The 15,907-nt window shown below is 35.4% G+C and overlaps 72 non-coding genes across 72 annotated transcripts; all 72 read left to right on the top strand.

Moving 5' to 3' along the window:
* The first annotated feature begins 55 nt into the window (after positions 1-55).
* Trnar-ucg (transfer RNA arginine (anticodon UCG)) lies at positions 56-128 on the top strand. Its single transcript has one exon. It is a non-coding gene; the product is annotated as a tRNA-Arg (tRNA).
* Positions 129-227: 99 nt separating this feature from the next.
* On the top strand, positions 228-300 carry Trnar-ucg (transfer RNA arginine (anticodon UCG)). The gene has a single exon. It is a non-coding gene; the product is annotated as a tRNA-Arg (tRNA).
* A 99-nt stretch (positions 301-399) lies between these two features.
* Positions 400-472, top strand: Trnar-ucg (transfer RNA arginine (anticodon UCG)). The gene has a single exon. It is a non-coding gene; the product is annotated as a tRNA-Arg (tRNA).
* A 100-nt stretch (positions 473-572) lies between these two features.
* Trnar-ucg (transfer RNA arginine (anticodon UCG)) lies at positions 573-645 on the top strand. Its single transcript has one exon. It is a non-coding gene; the product is annotated as a tRNA-Arg (tRNA).
* Positions 646-744: 99 nt separating this feature from the next.
* On the top strand, positions 745-817 carry Trnar-ucg (transfer RNA arginine (anticodon UCG)). Its single transcript has one exon. It is a non-coding gene; the product is annotated as a tRNA-Arg (tRNA).
* A 98-nt stretch (positions 818-915) lies between these two features.
* Positions 916-988, top strand: Trnar-ucg (transfer RNA arginine (anticodon UCG)). The gene has a single exon. It is a non-coding gene; the product is annotated as a tRNA-Arg (tRNA).
* Positions 989-1,258: 270 nt separating this feature from the next.
* On the top strand, positions 1,259-1,331 carry Trnar-ucg (transfer RNA arginine (anticodon UCG)). The gene has a single exon. It is a non-coding gene; the product is annotated as a tRNA-Arg (tRNA).
* A 286-nt stretch (positions 1,332-1,617) lies between these two features.
* Positions 1,618-1,690, top strand: Trnar-ucg (transfer RNA arginine (anticodon UCG)). The gene has a single exon. It is a non-coding gene; the product is annotated as a tRNA-Arg (tRNA).
* A 99-nt stretch (positions 1,691-1,789) lies between these two features.
* Trnar-ucg (transfer RNA arginine (anticodon UCG)) lies at positions 1,790-1,862 on the top strand. Its single transcript has one exon. It is a non-coding gene; the product is annotated as a tRNA-Arg (tRNA).
* A 100-nt stretch (positions 1,863-1,962) lies between these two features.
* Trnar-ucg (transfer RNA arginine (anticodon UCG)) lies at positions 1,963-2,035 on the top strand. Its single transcript has one exon. It is a non-coding gene; the product is annotated as a tRNA-Arg (tRNA).
* Positions 2,036-2,135: 100 nt separating this feature from the next.
* Trnar-ucg (transfer RNA arginine (anticodon UCG)) lies at positions 2,136-2,208 on the top strand. The gene has a single exon. It is a non-coding gene; the product is annotated as a tRNA-Arg (tRNA).
* A 100-nt stretch (positions 2,209-2,308) lies between these two features.
* Positions 2,309-2,381, top strand: Trnar-ucg (transfer RNA arginine (anticodon UCG)). The gene has a single exon. It is a non-coding gene; the product is annotated as a tRNA-Arg (tRNA).
* A 99-nt stretch (positions 2,382-2,480) lies between these two features.
* On the top strand, positions 2,481-2,553 carry Trnar-ucg (transfer RNA arginine (anticodon UCG)). Its single transcript has one exon. It is a non-coding gene; the product is annotated as a tRNA-Arg (tRNA).
* Positions 2,554-2,653: 100 nt separating this feature from the next.
* Trnar-ucg (transfer RNA arginine (anticodon UCG)) lies at positions 2,654-2,726 on the top strand. Its single transcript has one exon. It is a non-coding gene; the product is annotated as a tRNA-Arg (tRNA).
* Positions 2,727-2,825: 99 nt separating this feature from the next.
* Positions 2,826-2,898, top strand: Trnar-ucg (transfer RNA arginine (anticodon UCG)). Its single transcript has one exon. It is a non-coding gene; the product is annotated as a tRNA-Arg (tRNA).
* A 98-nt stretch (positions 2,899-2,996) lies between these two features.
* Positions 2,997-3,069, top strand: Trnar-ucg (transfer RNA arginine (anticodon UCG)). Its single transcript has one exon. It is a non-coding gene; the product is annotated as a tRNA-Arg (tRNA).
* Positions 3,070-3,339: 270 nt separating this feature from the next.
* Positions 3,340-3,412, top strand: Trnar-ucg (transfer RNA arginine (anticodon UCG)). Its single transcript has one exon. It is a non-coding gene; the product is annotated as a tRNA-Arg (tRNA).
* Positions 3,413-3,698: 286 nt separating this feature from the next.
* Trnar-ucg (transfer RNA arginine (anticodon UCG)) lies at positions 3,699-3,771 on the top strand. The gene has a single exon. It is a non-coding gene; the product is annotated as a tRNA-Arg (tRNA).
* A 99-nt stretch (positions 3,772-3,870) lies between these two features.
* On the top strand, positions 3,871-3,943 carry Trnar-ucg (transfer RNA arginine (anticodon UCG)). Its single transcript has one exon. It is a non-coding gene; the product is annotated as a tRNA-Arg (tRNA).
* Positions 3,944-4,043: 100 nt separating this feature from the next.
* Trnar-ucg (transfer RNA arginine (anticodon UCG)) lies at positions 4,044-4,116 on the top strand. The gene has a single exon. It is a non-coding gene; the product is annotated as a tRNA-Arg (tRNA).
* Positions 4,117-4,216: 100 nt separating this feature from the next.
* Trnar-ucg (transfer RNA arginine (anticodon UCG)) lies at positions 4,217-4,289 on the top strand. The gene has a single exon. It is a non-coding gene; the product is annotated as a tRNA-Arg (tRNA).
* Positions 4,290-4,389: 100 nt separating this feature from the next.
* Trnar-ucg (transfer RNA arginine (anticodon UCG)) lies at positions 4,390-4,462 on the top strand. The gene has a single exon. It is a non-coding gene; the product is annotated as a tRNA-Arg (tRNA).
* Positions 4,463-4,561: 99 nt separating this feature from the next.
* Positions 4,562-4,634, top strand: Trnar-ucg (transfer RNA arginine (anticodon UCG)). Its single transcript has one exon. It is a non-coding gene; the product is annotated as a tRNA-Arg (tRNA).
* A 110-nt stretch (positions 4,635-4,744) lies between these two features.
* On the top strand, positions 4,745-4,817 carry Trnar-ucg (transfer RNA arginine (anticodon UCG)). The gene has a single exon. It is a non-coding gene; the product is annotated as a tRNA-Arg (tRNA).
* A 99-nt stretch (positions 4,818-4,916) lies between these two features.
* On the top strand, positions 4,917-4,989 carry Trnar-ucg (transfer RNA arginine (anticodon UCG)). Its single transcript has one exon. It is a non-coding gene; the product is annotated as a tRNA-Arg (tRNA).
* A 100-nt stretch (positions 4,990-5,089) lies between these two features.
* Positions 5,090-5,162, top strand: Trnar-ucg (transfer RNA arginine (anticodon UCG)). Its single transcript has one exon. It is a non-coding gene; the product is annotated as a tRNA-Arg (tRNA).
* Positions 5,163-5,260: 98 nt separating this feature from the next.
* Trnar-ucg (transfer RNA arginine (anticodon UCG)) lies at positions 5,261-5,333 on the top strand. Its single transcript has one exon. It is a non-coding gene; the product is annotated as a tRNA-Arg (tRNA).
* Positions 5,334-5,615: 282 nt separating this feature from the next.
* Trnar-ucg (transfer RNA arginine (anticodon UCG)) lies at positions 5,616-5,688 on the top strand. Its single transcript has one exon. It is a non-coding gene; the product is annotated as a tRNA-Arg (tRNA).
* A 270-nt stretch (positions 5,689-5,958) lies between these two features.
* Positions 5,959-6,031, top strand: Trnaq-uug (transfer RNA glutamine (anticodon UUG)). Its single transcript has one exon. It is a non-coding gene; the product is annotated as a tRNA-Gln (tRNA).
* A 99-nt stretch (positions 6,032-6,130) lies between these two features.
* Positions 6,131-6,203, top strand: Trnar-ucg (transfer RNA arginine (anticodon UCG)). The gene has a single exon. It is a non-coding gene; the product is annotated as a tRNA-Arg (tRNA).
* Positions 6,204-6,313: 110 nt separating this feature from the next.
* Trnar-ucg (transfer RNA arginine (anticodon UCG)) lies at positions 6,314-6,386 on the top strand. Its single transcript has one exon. It is a non-coding gene; the product is annotated as a tRNA-Arg (tRNA).
* Positions 6,387-6,839: 453 nt separating this feature from the next.
* Positions 6,840-6,912, top strand: Trnar-ucg (transfer RNA arginine (anticodon UCG)). The gene has a single exon. It is a non-coding gene; the product is annotated as a tRNA-Arg (tRNA).
* A 99-nt stretch (positions 6,913-7,011) lies between these two features.
* Trnar-ucg (transfer RNA arginine (anticodon UCG)) lies at positions 7,012-7,084 on the top strand. Its single transcript has one exon. It is a non-coding gene; the product is annotated as a tRNA-Arg (tRNA).
* Positions 7,085-7,182: 98 nt separating this feature from the next.
* On the top strand, positions 7,183-7,255 carry Trnar-ucg (transfer RNA arginine (anticodon UCG)). Its single transcript has one exon. It is a non-coding gene; the product is annotated as a tRNA-Arg (tRNA).
* Positions 7,256-7,353: 98 nt separating this feature from the next.
* Positions 7,354-7,426, top strand: Trnar-ucg (transfer RNA arginine (anticodon UCG)). Its single transcript has one exon. It is a non-coding gene; the product is annotated as a tRNA-Arg (tRNA).
* A 100-nt stretch (positions 7,427-7,526) lies between these two features.
* On the top strand, positions 7,527-7,599 carry Trnar-ucg (transfer RNA arginine (anticodon UCG)). Its single transcript has one exon. It is a non-coding gene; the product is annotated as a tRNA-Arg (tRNA).
* Positions 7,600-7,699: 100 nt separating this feature from the next.
* Positions 7,700-7,772, top strand: Trnar-ucg (transfer RNA arginine (anticodon UCG)). Its single transcript has one exon. It is a non-coding gene; the product is annotated as a tRNA-Arg (tRNA).
* Positions 7,773-7,872: 100 nt separating this feature from the next.
* On the top strand, positions 7,873-7,945 carry Trnar-ucg (transfer RNA arginine (anticodon UCG)). The gene has a single exon. It is a non-coding gene; the product is annotated as a tRNA-Arg (tRNA).
* Positions 7,946-8,045: 100 nt separating this feature from the next.
* Positions 8,046-8,118, top strand: Trnar-ucg (transfer RNA arginine (anticodon UCG)). Its single transcript has one exon. It is a non-coding gene; the product is annotated as a tRNA-Arg (tRNA).
* A 99-nt stretch (positions 8,119-8,217) lies between these two features.
* On the top strand, positions 8,218-8,290 carry Trnar-ucg (transfer RNA arginine (anticodon UCG)). Its single transcript has one exon. It is a non-coding gene; the product is annotated as a tRNA-Arg (tRNA).
* Positions 8,291-8,389: 99 nt separating this feature from the next.
* Positions 8,390-8,462, top strand: Trnar-ucg (transfer RNA arginine (anticodon UCG)). Its single transcript has one exon. It is a non-coding gene; the product is annotated as a tRNA-Arg (tRNA).
* Positions 8,463-8,572: 110 nt separating this feature from the next.
* Positions 8,573-8,645, top strand: Trnar-ucg (transfer RNA arginine (anticodon UCG)). The gene has a single exon. It is a non-coding gene; the product is annotated as a tRNA-Arg (tRNA).
* A 99-nt stretch (positions 8,646-8,744) lies between these two features.
* On the top strand, positions 8,745-8,817 carry Trnar-ucg (transfer RNA arginine (anticodon UCG)). Its single transcript has one exon. It is a non-coding gene; the product is annotated as a tRNA-Arg (tRNA).
* Positions 8,818-8,917: 100 nt separating this feature from the next.
* Trnar-ucg (transfer RNA arginine (anticodon UCG)) lies at positions 8,918-8,990 on the top strand. The gene has a single exon. It is a non-coding gene; the product is annotated as a tRNA-Arg (tRNA).
* A 99-nt stretch (positions 8,991-9,089) lies between these two features.
* Positions 9,090-9,162, top strand: Trnar-ucg (transfer RNA arginine (anticodon UCG)). Its single transcript has one exon. It is a non-coding gene; the product is annotated as a tRNA-Arg (tRNA).
* A 99-nt stretch (positions 9,163-9,261) lies between these two features.
* Trnar-ucg (transfer RNA arginine (anticodon UCG)) lies at positions 9,262-9,334 on the top strand. The gene has a single exon. It is a non-coding gene; the product is annotated as a tRNA-Arg (tRNA).
* Positions 9,335-9,432: 98 nt separating this feature from the next.
* On the top strand, positions 9,433-9,505 carry Trnar-ucg (transfer RNA arginine (anticodon UCG)). Its single transcript has one exon. It is a non-coding gene; the product is annotated as a tRNA-Arg (tRNA).
* A 270-nt stretch (positions 9,506-9,775) lies between these two features.
* Positions 9,776-9,848, top strand: Trnar-ucg (transfer RNA arginine (anticodon UCG)). The gene has a single exon. It is a non-coding gene; the product is annotated as a tRNA-Arg (tRNA).
* A 100-nt stretch (positions 9,849-9,948) lies between these two features.
* Trnar-ucg (transfer RNA arginine (anticodon UCG)) lies at positions 9,949-10,021 on the top strand. The gene has a single exon. It is a non-coding gene; the product is annotated as a tRNA-Arg (tRNA).
* A 100-nt stretch (positions 10,022-10,121) lies between these two features.
* Trnar-ucg (transfer RNA arginine (anticodon UCG)) lies at positions 10,122-10,194 on the top strand. Its single transcript has one exon. It is a non-coding gene; the product is annotated as a tRNA-Arg (tRNA).
* A 99-nt stretch (positions 10,195-10,293) lies between these two features.
* Trnar-ucg (transfer RNA arginine (anticodon UCG)) lies at positions 10,294-10,366 on the top strand. Its single transcript has one exon. It is a non-coding gene; the product is annotated as a tRNA-Arg (tRNA).
* Positions 10,367-10,649: 283 nt separating this feature from the next.
* Trnar-ucg (transfer RNA arginine (anticodon UCG)) lies at positions 10,650-10,722 on the top strand. The gene has a single exon. It is a non-coding gene; the product is annotated as a tRNA-Arg (tRNA).
* Positions 10,723-10,821: 99 nt separating this feature from the next.
* Trnar-ucg (transfer RNA arginine (anticodon UCG)) lies at positions 10,822-10,894 on the top strand. Its single transcript has one exon. It is a non-coding gene; the product is annotated as a tRNA-Arg (tRNA).
* Positions 10,895-10,994: 100 nt separating this feature from the next.
* Positions 10,995-11,067, top strand: Trnar-ucg (transfer RNA arginine (anticodon UCG)). The gene has a single exon. It is a non-coding gene; the product is annotated as a tRNA-Arg (tRNA).
* A 99-nt stretch (positions 11,068-11,166) lies between these two features.
* On the top strand, positions 11,167-11,239 carry Trnar-ucg (transfer RNA arginine (anticodon UCG)). The gene has a single exon. It is a non-coding gene; the product is annotated as a tRNA-Arg (tRNA).
* A 613-nt stretch (positions 11,240-11,852) lies between these two features.
* Trnar-ucg (transfer RNA arginine (anticodon UCG)) lies at positions 11,853-11,925 on the top strand. The gene has a single exon. It is a non-coding gene; the product is annotated as a tRNA-Arg (tRNA).
* Positions 11,926-12,025: 100 nt separating this feature from the next.
* On the top strand, positions 12,026-12,098 carry Trnar-ucg (transfer RNA arginine (anticodon UCG)). The gene has a single exon. It is a non-coding gene; the product is annotated as a tRNA-Arg (tRNA).
* Positions 12,099-12,370: 272 nt separating this feature from the next.
* Positions 12,371-12,443, top strand: Trnar-ucg (transfer RNA arginine (anticodon UCG)). The gene has a single exon. It is a non-coding gene; the product is annotated as a tRNA-Arg (tRNA).
* Positions 12,444-12,542: 99 nt separating this feature from the next.
* Positions 12,543-12,615, top strand: Trnar-ucg (transfer RNA arginine (anticodon UCG)). Its single transcript has one exon. It is a non-coding gene; the product is annotated as a tRNA-Arg (tRNA).
* A 99-nt stretch (positions 12,616-12,714) lies between these two features.
* Positions 12,715-12,787, top strand: Trnar-ucg (transfer RNA arginine (anticodon UCG)). The gene has a single exon. It is a non-coding gene; the product is annotated as a tRNA-Arg (tRNA).
* Positions 12,788-12,885: 98 nt separating this feature from the next.
* Positions 12,886-12,958, top strand: Trnar-ucg (transfer RNA arginine (anticodon UCG)). The gene has a single exon. It is a non-coding gene; the product is annotated as a tRNA-Arg (tRNA).
* Positions 12,959-13,057: 99 nt separating this feature from the next.
* Trnar-ucg (transfer RNA arginine (anticodon UCG)) lies at positions 13,058-13,130 on the top strand. Its single transcript has one exon. It is a non-coding gene; the product is annotated as a tRNA-Arg (tRNA).
* A 100-nt stretch (positions 13,131-13,230) lies between these two features.
* Positions 13,231-13,303, top strand: Trnar-ucg (transfer RNA arginine (anticodon UCG)). The gene has a single exon. It is a non-coding gene; the product is annotated as a tRNA-Arg (tRNA).
* A 99-nt stretch (positions 13,304-13,402) lies between these two features.
* Positions 13,403-13,475, top strand: Trnar-ucg (transfer RNA arginine (anticodon UCG)). Its single transcript has one exon. It is a non-coding gene; the product is annotated as a tRNA-Arg (tRNA).
* Positions 13,476-13,575: 100 nt separating this feature from the next.
* On the top strand, positions 13,576-13,648 carry Trnar-ucg (transfer RNA arginine (anticodon UCG)). The gene has a single exon. It is a non-coding gene; the product is annotated as a tRNA-Arg (tRNA).
* Positions 13,649-13,747: 99 nt separating this feature from the next.
* Trnar-ucg (transfer RNA arginine (anticodon UCG)) lies at positions 13,748-13,820 on the top strand. The gene has a single exon. It is a non-coding gene; the product is annotated as a tRNA-Arg (tRNA).
* Positions 13,821-13,919: 99 nt separating this feature from the next.
* Positions 13,920-13,992, top strand: Trnar-ucg (transfer RNA arginine (anticodon UCG)). The gene has a single exon. It is a non-coding gene; the product is annotated as a tRNA-Arg (tRNA).
* A 100-nt stretch (positions 13,993-14,092) lies between these two features.
* Trnar-ucg (transfer RNA arginine (anticodon UCG)) lies at positions 14,093-14,165 on the top strand. Its single transcript has one exon. It is a non-coding gene; the product is annotated as a tRNA-Arg (tRNA).
* A 99-nt stretch (positions 14,166-14,264) lies between these two features.
* Trnar-ucg (transfer RNA arginine (anticodon UCG)) lies at positions 14,265-14,337 on the top strand. The gene has a single exon. It is a non-coding gene; the product is annotated as a tRNA-Arg (tRNA).
* Positions 14,338-14,435: 98 nt separating this feature from the next.
* On the top strand, positions 14,436-14,508 carry Trnar-ucg (transfer RNA arginine (anticodon UCG)). Its single transcript has one exon. It is a non-coding gene; the product is annotated as a tRNA-Arg (tRNA).
* A 270-nt stretch (positions 14,509-14,778) lies between these two features.
* On the top strand, positions 14,779-14,851 carry Trnar-ucg (transfer RNA arginine (anticodon UCG)). The gene has a single exon. It is a non-coding gene; the product is annotated as a tRNA-Arg (tRNA).
* Positions 14,852-15,303: 452 nt separating this feature from the next.
* Positions 15,304-15,376, top strand: Trnar-ucg (transfer RNA arginine (anticodon UCG)). The gene has a single exon. It is a non-coding gene; the product is annotated as a tRNA-Arg (tRNA).
* Positions 15,377-15,907: the final 531 nt, after the last annotated feature.

The raw sequence follows: 15,907 nt of genomic DNA, 5'->3' as shown, positions 1-15,907 counted from the left end.
AATAATTAATTAAAAAATTTAAAAAATGTCCGTTTATTAAAGTTGCAATTGCCTCGGCCGCATGGCCTAATGGATAAGACGTCTGACTTCGAATCAGACGATTGAGGGTTCGAGTCCCCCTGTGGTCACTTTTAAATTAGTTTGACGAAAACAAAACAACTTTTTCCGACTTTACAATTGATTAAAAAAATTTAAAAATGTCCGTTCATTAAAGTTAGAATTGCATCGGCCGCATGGCCTAATGGATAAGGCGTCTGACTTCGAATCAGAAGATTGAGGGTTCGAGTCCCCCTGTGGTCACTTTTAAATTAGTTTGGCGAAAACAAAACAACTTTTTCCGACTTTACAATTGATTAAAAAACTTTAAAAATGTCCGTTCATTAAAGTTAGAATTGCATCGGCCGCATGGCCTAATGGATAAGGCGTCTGACTTCGAATCAGAAGATTGAGGGTTCGAGTCCCCCTATGGTCACTTTTAAATTAGTTTGAATAAAACGTAACAACCTTTTTCTCAATTAATAATTAATTTAAAAATTTAAAAAATGTCCGTTTATTAATGTTACAAGTGCATCGGCCGCATGGCCTAATGGATAAGGCGTCTGACTTCGAATCAGAAGATTGAGGCTTCGAGTCCCCCTGTGGTCACTTTTAAATTAGTTTGACGAAAATGTAACAACTTTTTCCCTCGTTATAATTAATTAAAAACAATTAAAAATGTCCATTTATTAATGTTACAATTGCATCGGCCGCATGGCCTAATGGATAAGGCGTCTGACTTCGAATCAGAAGATTGAGGCTTCGAGTCCCCCTGTGGTCACATTTAAATTAGTTTGAATAAAACATAACAACTTTTTCCGACGTTACAATTAATTAATAAATTTAAAAATGTCCGTTCATTAAAGTTACAATCCCATCGGCCGCATGGCCTAATGGATAAGGCGTCTGACTTCGAATCAGAAGATTGAGGGTTCGAGTCCCCCTGTGGTCACATTTAAATTAGTTTGAATAAAACATAACAACTTTTTCCGACGTTACAATTAATTAATAAATTTAAAAATGTCCGTTCATTAAAGTTACAATCCCATCGGCCGCATGGCCTAATGGATAAGGCGTCTGACTTCAAATCAGAAGATTGAGGGTTCGAGTCCCCCTGTGGTCACTTTTAAATTAGTTTGACGAAAATGTAACAACTTTTTACGACGTTATAATTAATTAAAAACAATTAAAAATGTCCATTTATTAATGTTACAATTGCATCGGCCGCATGGCCTAATGGATAAGGCGTCTGACTTCGAATCAGAAGATTGAGGGTTCGATTCACCCTGTGGTCACTTTTAAATTAGTTTGACGAAAGCAAAACAACTTTTTCCGACTTTATAATCGATTAAAAAATTTTAAAAATTTCCGACTTTAGCATAAAATGGCATCTGGCCCATGGTCTAACTCTAATGGATAAGGCGTCTGACTTCGAATCAGAAGATTTAGGGTTCGAGTCCCCCTGTGGTCACTTTAAAAATAGTTTGACGACAACAAAACAACTTTTTCCGACTTTATAATTTTTTTATAATTAATTAAAAAATTTAAAAAATGTCCGTTTATTAAAGTTACAATTGCATCGGCCGCATGGCTTAATGGATAAGGCGTCTGACTTCGAATCAGAAGATTGAGGGTTCGAGTCCCCCTGTGGTCACTTTTAAATTAGTTTGACGAAAACATCACAACTTTTTCCAATTTTGTAATTGATTAAAAATTTTTAAAAATATCCGTTTATTAAAGTTACAAGTGCATCGGCCGCATGGCCTAATGGATAAGGCGTCTGACTTCGAATCAGAAGATTTAGGGTTCGAGTCCCCCTGTGGTCACTTTTAAATTAGTTTGACGAAAACAAAACAACTTTTTTCGACTTTACAATTGATTAAAAAAATCAAAAAAATTTCCGTTCATTAAAGTTACAATTGCATCGGCCGCATGGCCTAATGGATAAGGCGTCTGACTTCGAATCAGAAGATTGAGGGTTCGAGTCCCATTGTGGTCACTTTTAAATTAGTTTGACGAAAACGTAACAACCTTTTTCTCAATTAATAATTATTTAAAAAATTTAAAATATGTCCGTTTATTAATGTTACAAGTGAATTGGCCGCATGGCCTAATGGATAAGGCGTCTGACTTCGAATCAGAAGATTGAGGGTTCGAGTCCCCCTGTGGTCACTTTTAAATTAGTTTGAATAAAACGTAACAACCTTTTTCTCAATTAATAATTAATTAAAAAATTTAAAAAATGTCCGTTTACTAAAGTTACAATTGCATCGGCCGCATGGCCTAATGGATAAGGCGTCTGACTTCGAATCAGAAGATTGAGGGTTCGAGTCCCCCTGTGGTCACTTTTAAATTAGTTTGACGAAAGCAAAACAACTTTTTTCCACTTTATAATTGATTGAAAAAATTTAAAAATTTCCGTTCATTAAAGTTAGAATTGCATCGGCCGCATGGCCTAATGGATAAGGCGTCTGACTTCGAATCAGAAGATTGAGGGTTCGAGTCCCCCTATGGTCACTTTTAAATTAGTTTGAATAAAACGTAACAACCTTTTTCTCAATTAATAATTAATTTAAAAATTTAAAAAATGTCCGTTTATTAATGTTACAAGTGCATCGGCCGCATGGCCTAATGGATAAGGCGTCTGACTTCGAATCAGAAGATTGAGGCTTCGAGTCCCCCTGTGGTCACTTTTAAATTAGTTTGACGAAAATGTAACAACTTTTTCCGTCGTTATAATTAATTAAAAACAATTAAAAATGTCCATTTATTAATGTTACAATTGCATCGGCCGCATGGCCTAATGGATAAGGCGTCTGACTTCGAATCAGAAGATTGAGGCTTCGAGTCCCCCTGTGGTCACATTTAAATTAGTTTGAATAAAACATAACAACTTTTTCCGACGTTACAATTAATTAATAAATTTAAAAATGTCCGTTCATTAAAGTTACAATCCCATCGGCCGCATGGCCTAATGGATAAGGCGTCTGACTTCGAATCAGAAGATTGAGGGTTCGAGTCCCCCTGTGGTCACATTTAAATTAGTTTGAATAAAACATAACAACTTTTTCCGACGTTACAATTAATTAATAAATTTAAAAATGTCCGTTCATTAAAGTTACAATCCCATCGGCCGCATGGCCTAATGGATAAGGCGTCTGACTTCAAATCAGAAGATTGAGGGTTCGAGTCCCCCTGTGGTCACTTTTAAATTAGTTTGACGAAAATGTAACAACTTTTTACGACGTTATAATTAATTAAAAACAATTAAAAATGTCCATTTATTAATGTTACAATTGCATCGGCCGCATGGCCTAATGGATAAGGCGTCTGACTTCGAATCAGAAGATTGAGGGTTCGATTCACCCTGTGGTCACTTTTAAATTAGTTTGACGAAAGCAAAACAACTTTTTCCGACTTTATAATCGATTAAAAAATTTTAAAAATTTCCGACTTTAGCATAAAATGGCATCTGGCCCATGGTCTAACTCTAATAGATAAGGCGTCTGACTTCGAATCAGAAGATTTAGGGTTCGAGTCCCCCTGTGGTCACTTTAAAAATAGTTTGACGACAACAAAACAACTTTTTCCGACTTTATAATTTTTTTATAATTAATTAAAAAATTTAAAAAATGTCCGTTTATTAAAGTTACAATTGCATCGGCCGCATGGCCTAATGGATAAGGCGTCTGACTTCGAATCAGAAGATTGAGGGTTCGAGTCCCCCTGTGGTCACTTTTAAATTAGTTTGACGAAAACATCACAACTTTTTCCAATTTTGTAATTGATTAAAAATTTTTAAAAATATCCGTTTATTAAAGTTACAAGTGCATCGGCCGCATGGCCTAATGGATAAGGCGTCTGACTTCGAATCAGAAGATTTAGGGTTCGAGTCCCCCTGTGGTCACTTTTAAATTAGTTTGACGAAAACAAAACAACTTTTTTCGACTTTACAATTGATTAAAAAAATCAAAAAAATTTCCGTTCATTAAAGTTACAATTGCATCGGCCGCATGGCCTAATGGATAAGGCGTCTGACTTCGAATCAGAAGATTGAGGGTTCGAGTCCCATTGTGGTCACTTTTAAATTAGTTTGACGAAAACGTAACAACCTTTTTCTCAATTAATAATTATTTAAAAAATTTAAAATATGTCCGTTTATTAATGTTACAAGTGAATTGGCCGCATGGCCTAATGGATAAGGCGTCTGACTTCGAATCAGAAGATTGAGGGTTCGAGTCCCCCTGTGGTCACTTTTAAATTAGTTTGAATAAAACGTAACAACCTTTTTCTCAATTAATAATTAATTAAAAAATTTAAAAAATGTCCGTTTACTAAAGTTACAATTGCATCGGCCGCATGGCCTAATGGATAAGGCGTCTGACTTCGAATCAGAAGATTGAGGGTTCGAGTCCCCCTGTGGTCACTTTTAAATTAGTTTGACGAAAGCAAAACAACTTTTTTCCACTTTATAATTGATTGAAAAAATTTAAAAATTTCCGTTCATTAAAGTTACAATTGCATCGGCCGCATGGCCTAATGGATAAGGCGTCTGACTTCGAATCAGAAGATTTAGGGTTCGAGTCCCCCTGTGGTCACTTTAAAAATAGTTTGACGACAACAAAACAACTTTTTCCGACTTTATAATTTTTTTATAATTAATTAAAAAATTTAAAAAATGTCCGTTTATTAAAGTTACAATTGCATCGGCCGCATGGCCTAATGGATAAGGCGTCTGACTTCGAATCAGAAGATTGAGGGTTCGAGTCCCCCTGTGGTCACTTTTAAATTAGTTTGACGAAAACATCACAACTTTTTCCAATTTTGTAATTGATTAAAAATTTTTAAAAATATCCGTTTATTAAAGTTACAAGTGCATCGGCCGCATGGCCTAATGGATAAGGCGTCTGACTTCGAATCAGAAGATTGAGGGTTCGAGTCCCCCTGTGGTCACTTTTAAATAAGTTTGAATAAAACGTAACAACCTTTTTCTCAATTAATAATTAATTAAAAAATTTAAAAAATGTCCGTTTATTAATGTTACAAGTGCATCGGCCGCATGGCCTAATGGATAAGGCGTCTGACTTCGAATCAGAAGATTGAGGGTTCGAGTCCCCCTGTGGTCTCATTTAAATTAGTTTGAATAAAACCTAACAACTTTTTACGACTTTACAATTAATTAATAAATTCAAAAATGTCCGTTCATTAAAGTTACAATCCCATCGGCCGCATGGCCTAATGGATAAGGCGTCTGACTTCGAATCAGAAGATTGGGGGTTCGAGTCCCCCTGTGGTCACTTTTAAAATAGTTTGACGAAAACATAACAACTTTTTCCGACTTTACAATTTTTTTATAATTAATTAAAAAATTTTTAAAATATCCGTTTATTAAAGTTACAATTGCATCGGCCCAATGGCCTAATGGATAAGGCGTCTGACTTCGAATCAGAAGATTGAGGGTTCGAGTCCCCCTGTGGTCACTTTTAAATTAGTTTGACGAAAACAAAACAACTTTTTCCGACTTTATAATTGATTAAAAAAATTTAAAAATTTCCGTTCATTAAAGTTACAATTGCATCGGCCGCATGGCCTAATGGATAAGGCGTCTGACTTCGAATCAGAAGATTGAGGGTTCGAGTCCCCCTATGGTCACTTTTAAATTAGTTTGGCGAAAACAAAACAACTTTTTCCGACTTTACAATTGATTAAAAAACTTTAAAAATGTCCGTTCATTAAAGTTAGAATTGCATCGGCCGCATGGCCTAATGGATAAGGCGTCTGACTTCGAATCAGAAGATTTAGGATTCGAGTCCCCCTGTGGTCAGTTTAAAAATAGTTTGACGAAAACAAAACAACTTTTTCCGACTTTACAATTAATTAATCAATTTAAAAATGTCCGTTCATTAAAGTTACAATCCCATCGGCCGCATGGCCTAATGGATAAGGCGTCTGACTTTGAATCAGAAGATTGAGGGTTCGAGTCCCCCTATGGTCACTTTTAAATTAGTTTGAATAAAACATAACAACCTTTTTCTCAATTAATAATTAATTAAAAAATTTAAAAATGTCCGTTTATTAAAGTTACAATTGCATCGGCCGCATGGCCTAATGGATAAGGTGTCTGACTTCGAATCAGAAGATTGAGGGTTCGAGTCCCCCTGTGGTCAATTTAAAAATAGTTTGACGAAAACAAAACAACTTTTTCCGACTTTTTAATTTTTTTATAATTAATTAAAAAATTTAAAAAATGTCCGTTTATTAAAGTTACAATTGCATCGGCCGCATGGCCTAATGGATAAGGCGTCTGACTTCGAATCAGAAGATTGAGGGTTCGAGTCCCCCTGTGGTCACTTTTAAATTAGTTTGACGAAAACAAAACAACTTTTTCCGACTTTACAATTGATTAAAAAAATTAAAAAATTTCCGTTCATTAAAGTTACAATTGCATCGGCCGCATGGCCTAATGGATAAGGCGTCTGACTTCGAATCAGAAGATTTAGGGTTCGAGTCCCCCAGTGGTCACTTTAAAAATAGTTTGACGAAAACAAAACAACTTTTTCCGACTTTTTAATTTTTTTATAATTAATTAAAAAATTTAAAAAATTTCCGTTTATTAAAGTTACAATTGCATCGGCCGCATGGCCTAATGGATAAGGCGTCTGACTTCGAATCAGAAGATTTAGGATTCGAGTCCCCCTGTGGTCACTTTAAAAATAGTTTGACGAAAACAAAACAACTTTTTCCGACTTTACAATTAATTAATAAATTTAAAAATGTCCGTTCATTAAAGTTACAATCCCATCGGCCGCATGGCCTAATGGATAAGGCGTCTGACTTCGAATCAGAAGATTGAGGGTTCGAGTCCCCCTGTGGTCACTTTTAAATTAGTTTGACGAAAATGTAACAACTTTTTCCGACGTTATAATTAATTAAAAACAATTAAAAATGTCCATTTATTAATTTTACAATTGCAGCGGCCGCATGGCCTAATGGATAAGGCGTCTGACTTCGAATCAGAAGATTGAGGGTTCGAGTCCCCCTGTGGTCACTTTTAATTTAGTTTGATTAAAACATAACAACTTTTTACGACTTTACAATTAATTAATAAATTTAAAAATATCCGTTCATTAAAGTTACAATTGCATCGGCCGCATGGCCTAATGGATAAGGCGTCTGACTTCGAATCAGAAGATTGAGGGTTCGAGTCCCCCTGTGGTCACTTTTAAATTAGTTTGATTAAAACATAACAACTTTTTACGACTTTACAATTAATTAATAAATTTAAAAATATCCGTTCATTAAAGTTACAATTGCATCGGCCGCATGGCCTAATGGATAAGGCGTCTGACTTCGAATCAGAAGATTGAGGGTTCGAGTCCCCCTGTGGTCACTTTTAAATTAGTTTGACGAAAACAAAACAACTTTTTTCGACTTTACAATTGATTAAAAAAATCAAAAAAATTTCCGTTCATTAAAGTTACAATTGCATCGGCCGCATGGCCTAATGGATAAGGCGTCTGACTTCGAATCAGAAGATTTAGGGTTCGAGTCCCCCTGTGGTCACTTTTAAATTAGTTTGACGAAAACAAAACAACTTTTTTCGACTTTACAATTGATTAAAAAAATCAAAAAAATTTCCGTTCATTAAAGTTACAATTGCATCGGCCGCATGGCCTAATGGATAAGGCGTCTGACTTCGAATCAGAAGATTGAGGGTTCGAGTCCCATTGTGGTCACTTTTAAATTAGTTTGAATAAAAAGTAACAACCTTTTTCTCAATTAATAATTAATTAAAAAATTTAAAATATGTCCGTTTATTAATGTTACAAGTGCATTGGCCGCATGGCCTAATGGATAAGGCGTCTGACTTCGAATCAGAAGATTGAGGGTTCGAGTCCCCCTGTGGTCACTTTTAAATTAGTTTGAATAAAACGTAACAACCTTTTTCTCAATTAATAATTAATTAAAAAATTTAAAAAATGTCCGTTTACTAAAGTTACAATTGCATCGGCCGCATGGCCTAATGGATAAGGCGTCTGACTTCGAACCAGAAGATTGAGGGTTCGAGTCCCCCTGTGGTCACTTTTAAATTAGTTTGACGAAAACAAAACAACTTTTTCCGACTTTACAATTGATTAAAAAAATTTAAAAATGTCCGTTCATTAAAGTTACAATTGCATCGGCCGCATGGCCTAATGGATAAGGCGTCTGACTTCGAATTATAAGATTGAGGGTTCGAGTCCCCCTGTGGTCACTTTTAAATTAGTTTGACGAAAACAAAACAACTTTTTTCCACTTTATAATTGATTGAAAAAATTTAAAAATTTCCGTTCATTAAAGTTACAATTGCATCGGCCGCATGGCCTAATGGATAAGGCGTCTGACTTCGAATCAGAAGATTTAGGGTTCGAGTCCCCCTGTGGTCACTTTAAAAATAGTTTGACGACAACAAAACAACTTTTTCCGACTTTATAATTTTTTTATAATTAATTAAAAAATTTAAAAAATGTCCGTTTATTAAAGTTACAATTGCATCAGCCGCATGGCCTAATGGATAAGGCGTCTGACTTCGAATCAGAAGATTGAGGGTTCGAGTCCCCCTGTGGTCTATTTTAAATTAGTTTGACGAAAACATCACAACTTTTTCCAATTTTGTAATTGATTAAAAATTTTTAAAAATATCCGTTTATTAAAGTTACAATTGCATCGGCCGCATGGCCTAATGGATAAGGCGTCTGACTTCGAATCAGAAGATTGAGGGTTCGAGTCCCCCTGTGGTCACTTTTAAATTAGTTTGAATAAAACGTAACAACCTTTTTCTCAATTAATAATTAATTAAAAAATTTAAAAAATGTCTGTTTAATAATGTTACAATTGCCTCAGCCGCATGGCCTAATGGATAAGGCGTCTGACTTCGAATCAGAAGATTGAGGGTTCGAGTCCCCCTGTGGTCACTTTTAAATTAGTTTGACGAAAACAAAACAACTTTTTCCGACTTTACAATTGATTAAAAAAATTTAAAAATGTCCGTTCATTAAATTTAGAATTGCATCGGCCGCATGGCCTAATGGATAAGGCGTCTGACTTCGAATCAGAAGATTGAGGGTTCGAGTCCCCCTGTGGTCACTTTTAAATTAGTTTGGCGAAAACAAAACAACTTTTTCCGACTTTACAATTGATTAAAAAACTTTAAAAATGTCCGTTTATTAAAGTTACAATTGCCTCGGCCGCATGGCCTAATGGATAAGGCGTCTGACTTCGAATCAGAAGATTGAGGGTTCGAGTCCCCCTGTGGTCACTTTTAAATTAGTTTGACGAAAACATCACAACTTTTTCCAATTTTGTAATTGATAAAAATTTTTAAAAATATCCGTTTATTAAAGTTACAATTGCATCGGCCGCATGGCCTAATGGATAAGGCGTCTGACTTCGAATCAGAAGATTGAGGGTTCGAGTCCCCCTGTGGTCACTTTTAAATTAGTTTGAATAAAACGTAACAACCTTTTTCTCAATTAATAATTAATTAAAAAATTTAAAAAATGTCTGTTTAATAATGTTACAAGTGCATCGGCCGCATGGCCTAATGGATAAGCGTCTGACTTCGAATCAGAAGATTGAGGGTTCGAGTCCCCCTGTGGTCTCATTTAAATTAGTTTGAATAAAACATAACAACTTTTTACGACTTTACAATTAATTAATAAATTCAAAAATGTCCGTTCATTAAAGATACAATCCCATCGGCCGCATGGCCTAATGGATAAGGCGTCTGACTTCGAATCAGAAGATTGAGGTTTCGAGTCCCCCTGTGGTCACTTTTAAATTAGTTTGAATAAAACGTAACAACCTTTTTCTCAATTAATAATTAATTAAAAAATTTTAAAAATGTCCGTTTATTAAAGTTACCATTACCTCGGCCGCATGGCCTAATGGATAAGGCGTCTGACTTCGAATCAGAAAATTGAGGGTTCGAGTCCCCCTGTGGTCACTTTTAAATTAGTTTGACGAAAACAAAACAAATTTTTTCCGACTTTACAATTGATTAAAAAAATTTAAAAATGTCCGTTCATTAAAGTTAGAATTGCATCGGCCGCATGGCCTAATGGATAAGGCGTCTGACTTCGAATCAGAAGATTGAGGCTTCGAGTCCCCCTGTGGTCACTTTTAAATTAGTTTGACGAAAATGTAACAACTTTTTCCGACGTTATAATTAATTAAAAACAAATAAAAATGTCCATTTATTAATGTTACAATTGCATCGGCCGCATGGCCTAATGGATAAGGCGTCTGACTTCGAATCAGAAGATTGGGGGTTCGAGTCCCCCTGTGGTCACTTTTAAAATAGTTTGACGAAAACATAACAACTTTTTCCGACTTTATAATTTTTTTATAATTAATTAAAAAATTTTAAAAATATCCGTTTATTAAAGTTACAATTGCATCGGCCCAATGGCCTAATGGATAAGGCGTCTGACTTCGAATCAGAAGATTTAGGGTTCGAGTCCCCCGGTGGTCACTTTTAAATTAGTTTTAATAAAACATAACAAGCTTTTTCTCAATTAATAATTAAATAAAAAATTTAAAAAATGTCCGTTTGTTAAAGATACAATTGCCTCGGCCGCATGGCCTAATGGATAAGGCATCTGACTTCGAATCAGAAGATTGAGGGTTCGAGCCCCCCTGTGGTCACTTTTAAATTAGTTTGACGAAAACAAATCAACTTTTTCCGACTTTATAATTGATTAAACAAATTTAAAAATTTCCGTTCATTAAAGTTACAATTGCATCGGCCGCATGGCCTAATGGATAAGGCGTCTGACTTCGAATCAGAATATTGAGGGTTCGAGTCCCCCTGTGGTCACTTTTAAATTAGTTTGAATAAAACGTAACAACCTTTTTCTCAATTAATAATTAATTAAAAAATTTTAAAAATGTCCGTTTATTAAAGTTACAATTGCCTCGGCCGCATGGCCTAATGGATAAGGCGTCTGACTTCGAATCAGAAGATTGAGGGTTCGAGTCCCCCTGTGGTCACTTTTAAATTAGTTTGACGAAAACAAAACAACTTTTTCCGACTTTACAATTGATTAAAAAAATTTAAAAATGTCCGTTCATTAAAGTTAGAATTGCATCGGCCGCATGGCCTAATGGATAGGGCGTCTGACTTCGAATCAGAAGATTGAGGGTTCGAGTCCCCCTGTGGTCACTTTTAAATTAGTTTGGCGAAAACAAAACAACTTTTTCCGACTTTACAATTGACTAAAAAACTTTAAAAATGTCCGTTCATTAAAGTTAGAATTGCATTGGCCGCATGGCCTAATGGATAAGGCGTCTGACTTCGAATCAGAAGATTTAGGATTCGAGTCCCCCTGTGGTCACTTTAAAAATAGTTTGACGAAAACAAAACAACTTTTTCCGACTTTACAATTAATTAATAAATTTTAAAATGTCCGTTCATTAAAGTTACAATCCCATCGGCCGCATGGCCTAATGGATAAGGCGTCTGACTTCGAATCAGAAGATTGAGGCTTCGCGTCCCCCTGTGGTCACTTTTAAATTAGTTTGACGAAAATGTAACAACTTTTTCCGACGTTATAATTAATTAAAAACAATTAAAAATGTCCATTTATTAATGTTACAATTGCATCGGCCGCATGGCCTAATGGATAAGGCGTCTGACTTCGAATCAGAAGATTTAGGATTCGAGTCCCCCTGTGGTCACTTTAAAAATAGTTTGACGAAAACAAAACAACTTTTTCCGACTTTACAATTAATTAATAAATTTAAAAATGTCCGTTCATTAAAGTTACAATCCCATCGGCCGCATGGCCTAATGGATAAGGCGTCTGACTTCGAATCAGAAGATTGAGGGTTCGAGTCCCCCTGTGGTCACTTTTAAATTAGTTTTAATAAAACGTAACAACCTTTTTCTCAATTAATAATTAATTAAAAAATTTAAAAAATGTCCGTTTATTAAAGTTAGAATTGCGTCGGCCGCATGGCCTAATGGATAAGGCGTCTGACTTCGAATCAGAAGATTGAGGGTTCGAGCCTCCCTGTGGTCACTTTTAAATTAGTTTGACGAAAACAAAACAACTTTTTCCGACTTTATAATTGATTAAAAAAATTAAAAAATTTCCGTTCATTAAAGTTACAATTGCATCGGCCGCATGGCCTAATGGATAAGGCGTCTTACTTCGAATCAGAATATTGATGGTTCGAGTCCCCCTGTGGTCAATTTTAAATTAGTTTGAATAAAACGTAACAACCTTTTTCTCAATTAATAATTAATTAAAAAATTTAAAAAATGTCCGTTTATTAAAGTTACAATTGCCTCGGCCGCATGGCCTAATGGATAAGGCGTCTGACTTCGAATCAGAAGATTGAGGGTTCGAGTCCCCCTGTGGTCACTTTTAAATTAGTTTGACGAAAACAAAACAACTTTTTCGGACTTTACAATTGATTAAAAAAATTTAAAAATGTCCGTTCATTAAAGTTAGAATTGCATCGGCCGCATGGCCTAATGGATAAGGCGTCTGACTTCGAATCAGAAGATTGAGGGTTCGAGTCCCCCTGTGGTCACTTTTAAATTAGTTTGGCGAAAACAAAATAACTTTTTCCGACTTTACAATTGATTGAAAAACTTTTAAAATGTCCGTTCATTAAAGTTAGAATTGCATCGGCCGCATGGCCTAATGGATAAGGCGTCTGACTTCGAATCAGAAGATTGAGGGTACGAGTCCCCCTGTGGTCACTTTTAAATTAGTTTAAATAAAAAATAACAAATTTTTCCGACTTTACAATTAATTAATAAATTTAAAAATGTCCATTCATTAAAGTTACAATCCCATCGGCCGCATGGCCTAATGGATAAGGCGTCTGACTTCGAATCAGAAGATTGAGGCTTCGAGTCCCCCTGTGGTCACTTTTAAATTAGTTTGACGAAAATGTAACAACTTTTTCCGACGTTATAATTAATTAAAAACAATTAAAAATGTCCATTTATTAATGTTACAATTGCATCGGCCGCATGGCCTAATGGATAAGGCGTCTGACTTCGAATCAGAAGATTGAGGGTTCGAGTCCCCCTGTGGTCACTTTTAAATTAGTTTTAATAAAACGTAACAACCTTTTTCTCAATTAATAATTAATTAAAAAATTTAAAAAATGTCCGTTTATTAAAGTTAGAATTGCGTCGGCCGCATGGCCTAATGGATAAGGCGTCTGACTTCGAATCAGAAGATTGAGGGTTCGAGCCTCCCTGTGGTCACTTTTAAATTAGTTTGACGAAAACAAAACAACTTTTTCCGACTTTATAATTGATTAAAAAAATTAAAAAATTTCCGTTCATTAAAGTTACAATTGCATCGGCCGCATGGCCTAATGGATAAGGCGTCTGACTTCGAATCAGAATATTGAGGGTTCGAGTCCCCCTGTGGTCACTTTTAAATTAGTTTGAATAAAACGTAACAACCTTTTTCTCAATTAATAATTAATTAAAAAATTTAAAAAATGTCCGTTTATTAAAGTTGCAATTGCCTCGGCCGCATGGCCTAATGGATAAGACGTCTGACTTCGAATCAGACGATTGAGGGTTCGAGTCCCCCTGTGGTCACTTTTAAATTAGTTTGACGAAAACAAAACAACTTTTTCCGACTTTACAATTGATTAAAAAAATTTAAAAATGTCCGTTCATTAAAGTTAGAATTGCATCGGCCGCATGGCCTAATGGATAAGGCGTCTGACTTCGAATCAGAAGATTGAGGGTTCGAGTCCCCCTGTGGTCACTTTTAAATTAGTTTGGCGAAAACAAAACAACTTTTTCCGACTTTACAATTGATTAAAAAACTTTAAAAATGTCCGTTCATTAAAGTTAGAATTGCATCGGCCGCATGGCCTAATGGATAAGGCGTCTGACTTCGAATCAGAAGATTGAGGGTTCGAGTCCCCCTATGGTCACTTTTAAATTAGTTTGAATAAAACGTAACAACCTTTTTCTCAATTAATAATTAATTTAAAAATTTAAAAAATGTCCGTTTATTAATGTTACAAGTGCATCGGCCGCATGGCCTAATGGATAAGGCGTCTGACTTCGAATCAGAAGATTGAGGCTTCGAGTCCCCCTGTGGTCACTTTTAAATTAGTTTGACGAAAATGTAACAACTTTTTCCGTCGTTATAATTAATTAAAAACAATTAAAAATGTCCATTTATTAATGTTACAATTGCATCGGCCGCATGGCCTAATGGATAAGGCGTCTGACTTCGAATCAGAAGATTGAGGCTTCGAGTCCCCCTGTGGTCACATTTAAATTAGTTTGAATAAAACATAACAACTTTTTCCGACGTTACAATTAATTAATAAATTTAAAAATGTCCGTTCATTAAAGTTACAATCCCATCGGCCGCATGGCCTAATGGATAAGGCGTCTGACTTCGAATCAGAAGATTGAGGGTTCGAGTCCCCCTGTGGTCACATTTAAATTAGTTTGAATAAAACATAACAACTTTTTCCGACGTTACAATTAATTAATAAATTTAAAAATGTCCGTTCATTAAAGTTACAATCCCATCGGCCGCATGGCCTAATGGATAAGGCGTCTGACTTCAAATCAGAAGATTGAGGGTTCGAGTCCCCCTGTGGTCACTTTTAAATTAGTTTGACGAAAATGTAACAACTTTTTACGACGTTATAATTAATTAAAAACAATTAAAAATGTCCATTTATTAATGTTACAATTGCATCGGCCGCATGGCCTAATGGATAAGGCGTCTGACTTCGAATCAGAAGATTGAGGGTTCGATTCACCCTGTGGTCACTTTTAAATTAGTTTGACGAAAGCAAAACAACTTTTTCCGACTTTATAATCGATTAAAAAATTTTAAAAATTTCCGACTTTAGCATAAAATGGCATCTGGCCCATGGTCTAACTCTAATGGATAAGGCGTCTGACTTCGAATCAGAAGATTGAGGGTTCGAGTCCCCCTGTGGTCACATTTAAATTAGTTTGACGAAAACATAACAATTTTTTTCCGAATTTATAACTAATTGAAACTATTAAAAAATTTCCGACTTTAGCATAAAATGGCATCTGCCGCATGGTCTAACTCTAATGGATAAGGCGTCTGACTTCGAATCAGAATATTGAGGGTTCGAGTCACCCTGTGGTCACTTTTAAATTAGTTTGACGAAAACATATCAAGTTTTTCCGACTTGATAATTAATTATAAAACTTTAAAAATGTCCGTTTATTAAAGTTACAATTGCTTCGGCCGCATGGCCTAATGGATAAGGCGTCTGACTTCGAATCAGAAGATTTAGGGTTCGAGTCCCCCTGTGGTCACTTTTGAATTAGTTTGACGAAAACATAACAACTTTTTCGACTTTATAATTAATTAAAAAAATTTAAAAATGTCCGTTTATTAAAGTTACAATTCCATCGGCCGCATGGCCTAATGAACAATAAGGTGTCTGACTTCGAATCAGAAGATTTAGGGTTCGAGTACCCCTGTGGTCACTTTTAAATTAGTTTGACGAAAATATAATAAGTTTTCCGACTTTATAACTAATTAAAACTATTCAAAATTTTCCGAATGTTGGCATAAAATTGCATCGGCCGCATGGCCTAATGGATAAGGCGTCTATCTTCGAATCAGAAGATTGAGGTTTCGAGTACCCCTGTGGTCACTTTTAAATTAGTTTGACGAAAACATAACAACTTTTTCCGACTTGATAATTAATTAAAAAAATTAAAAAATGTCCGTTTATTAAAGTTACAATTGCTTCGGCCGCATGGCCTAATGGATAAGGCGTATGACTTCGAATAAGAAGATTGAAGGTTCGAGTCCCTTTGTGGTCACTTTTGAATTAGTTT

The sequence above is a fragment of the Ascidiella aspersa genome, chromosome 5 (assembly GCF_963924565.1).
Source record: "Ascidiella aspersa chromosome 5, kaAscAspe10.2, whole genome shotgun sequence".
NCBI classification, from domain to species: Eukaryota; Metazoa; Chordata; class Ascidiacea; order Phlebobranchia; family Ascidiidae; genus Ascidiella; species Ascidiella aspersa.
This window is presented reverse-complemented; position numbering and strand designations above follow the sequence as displayed.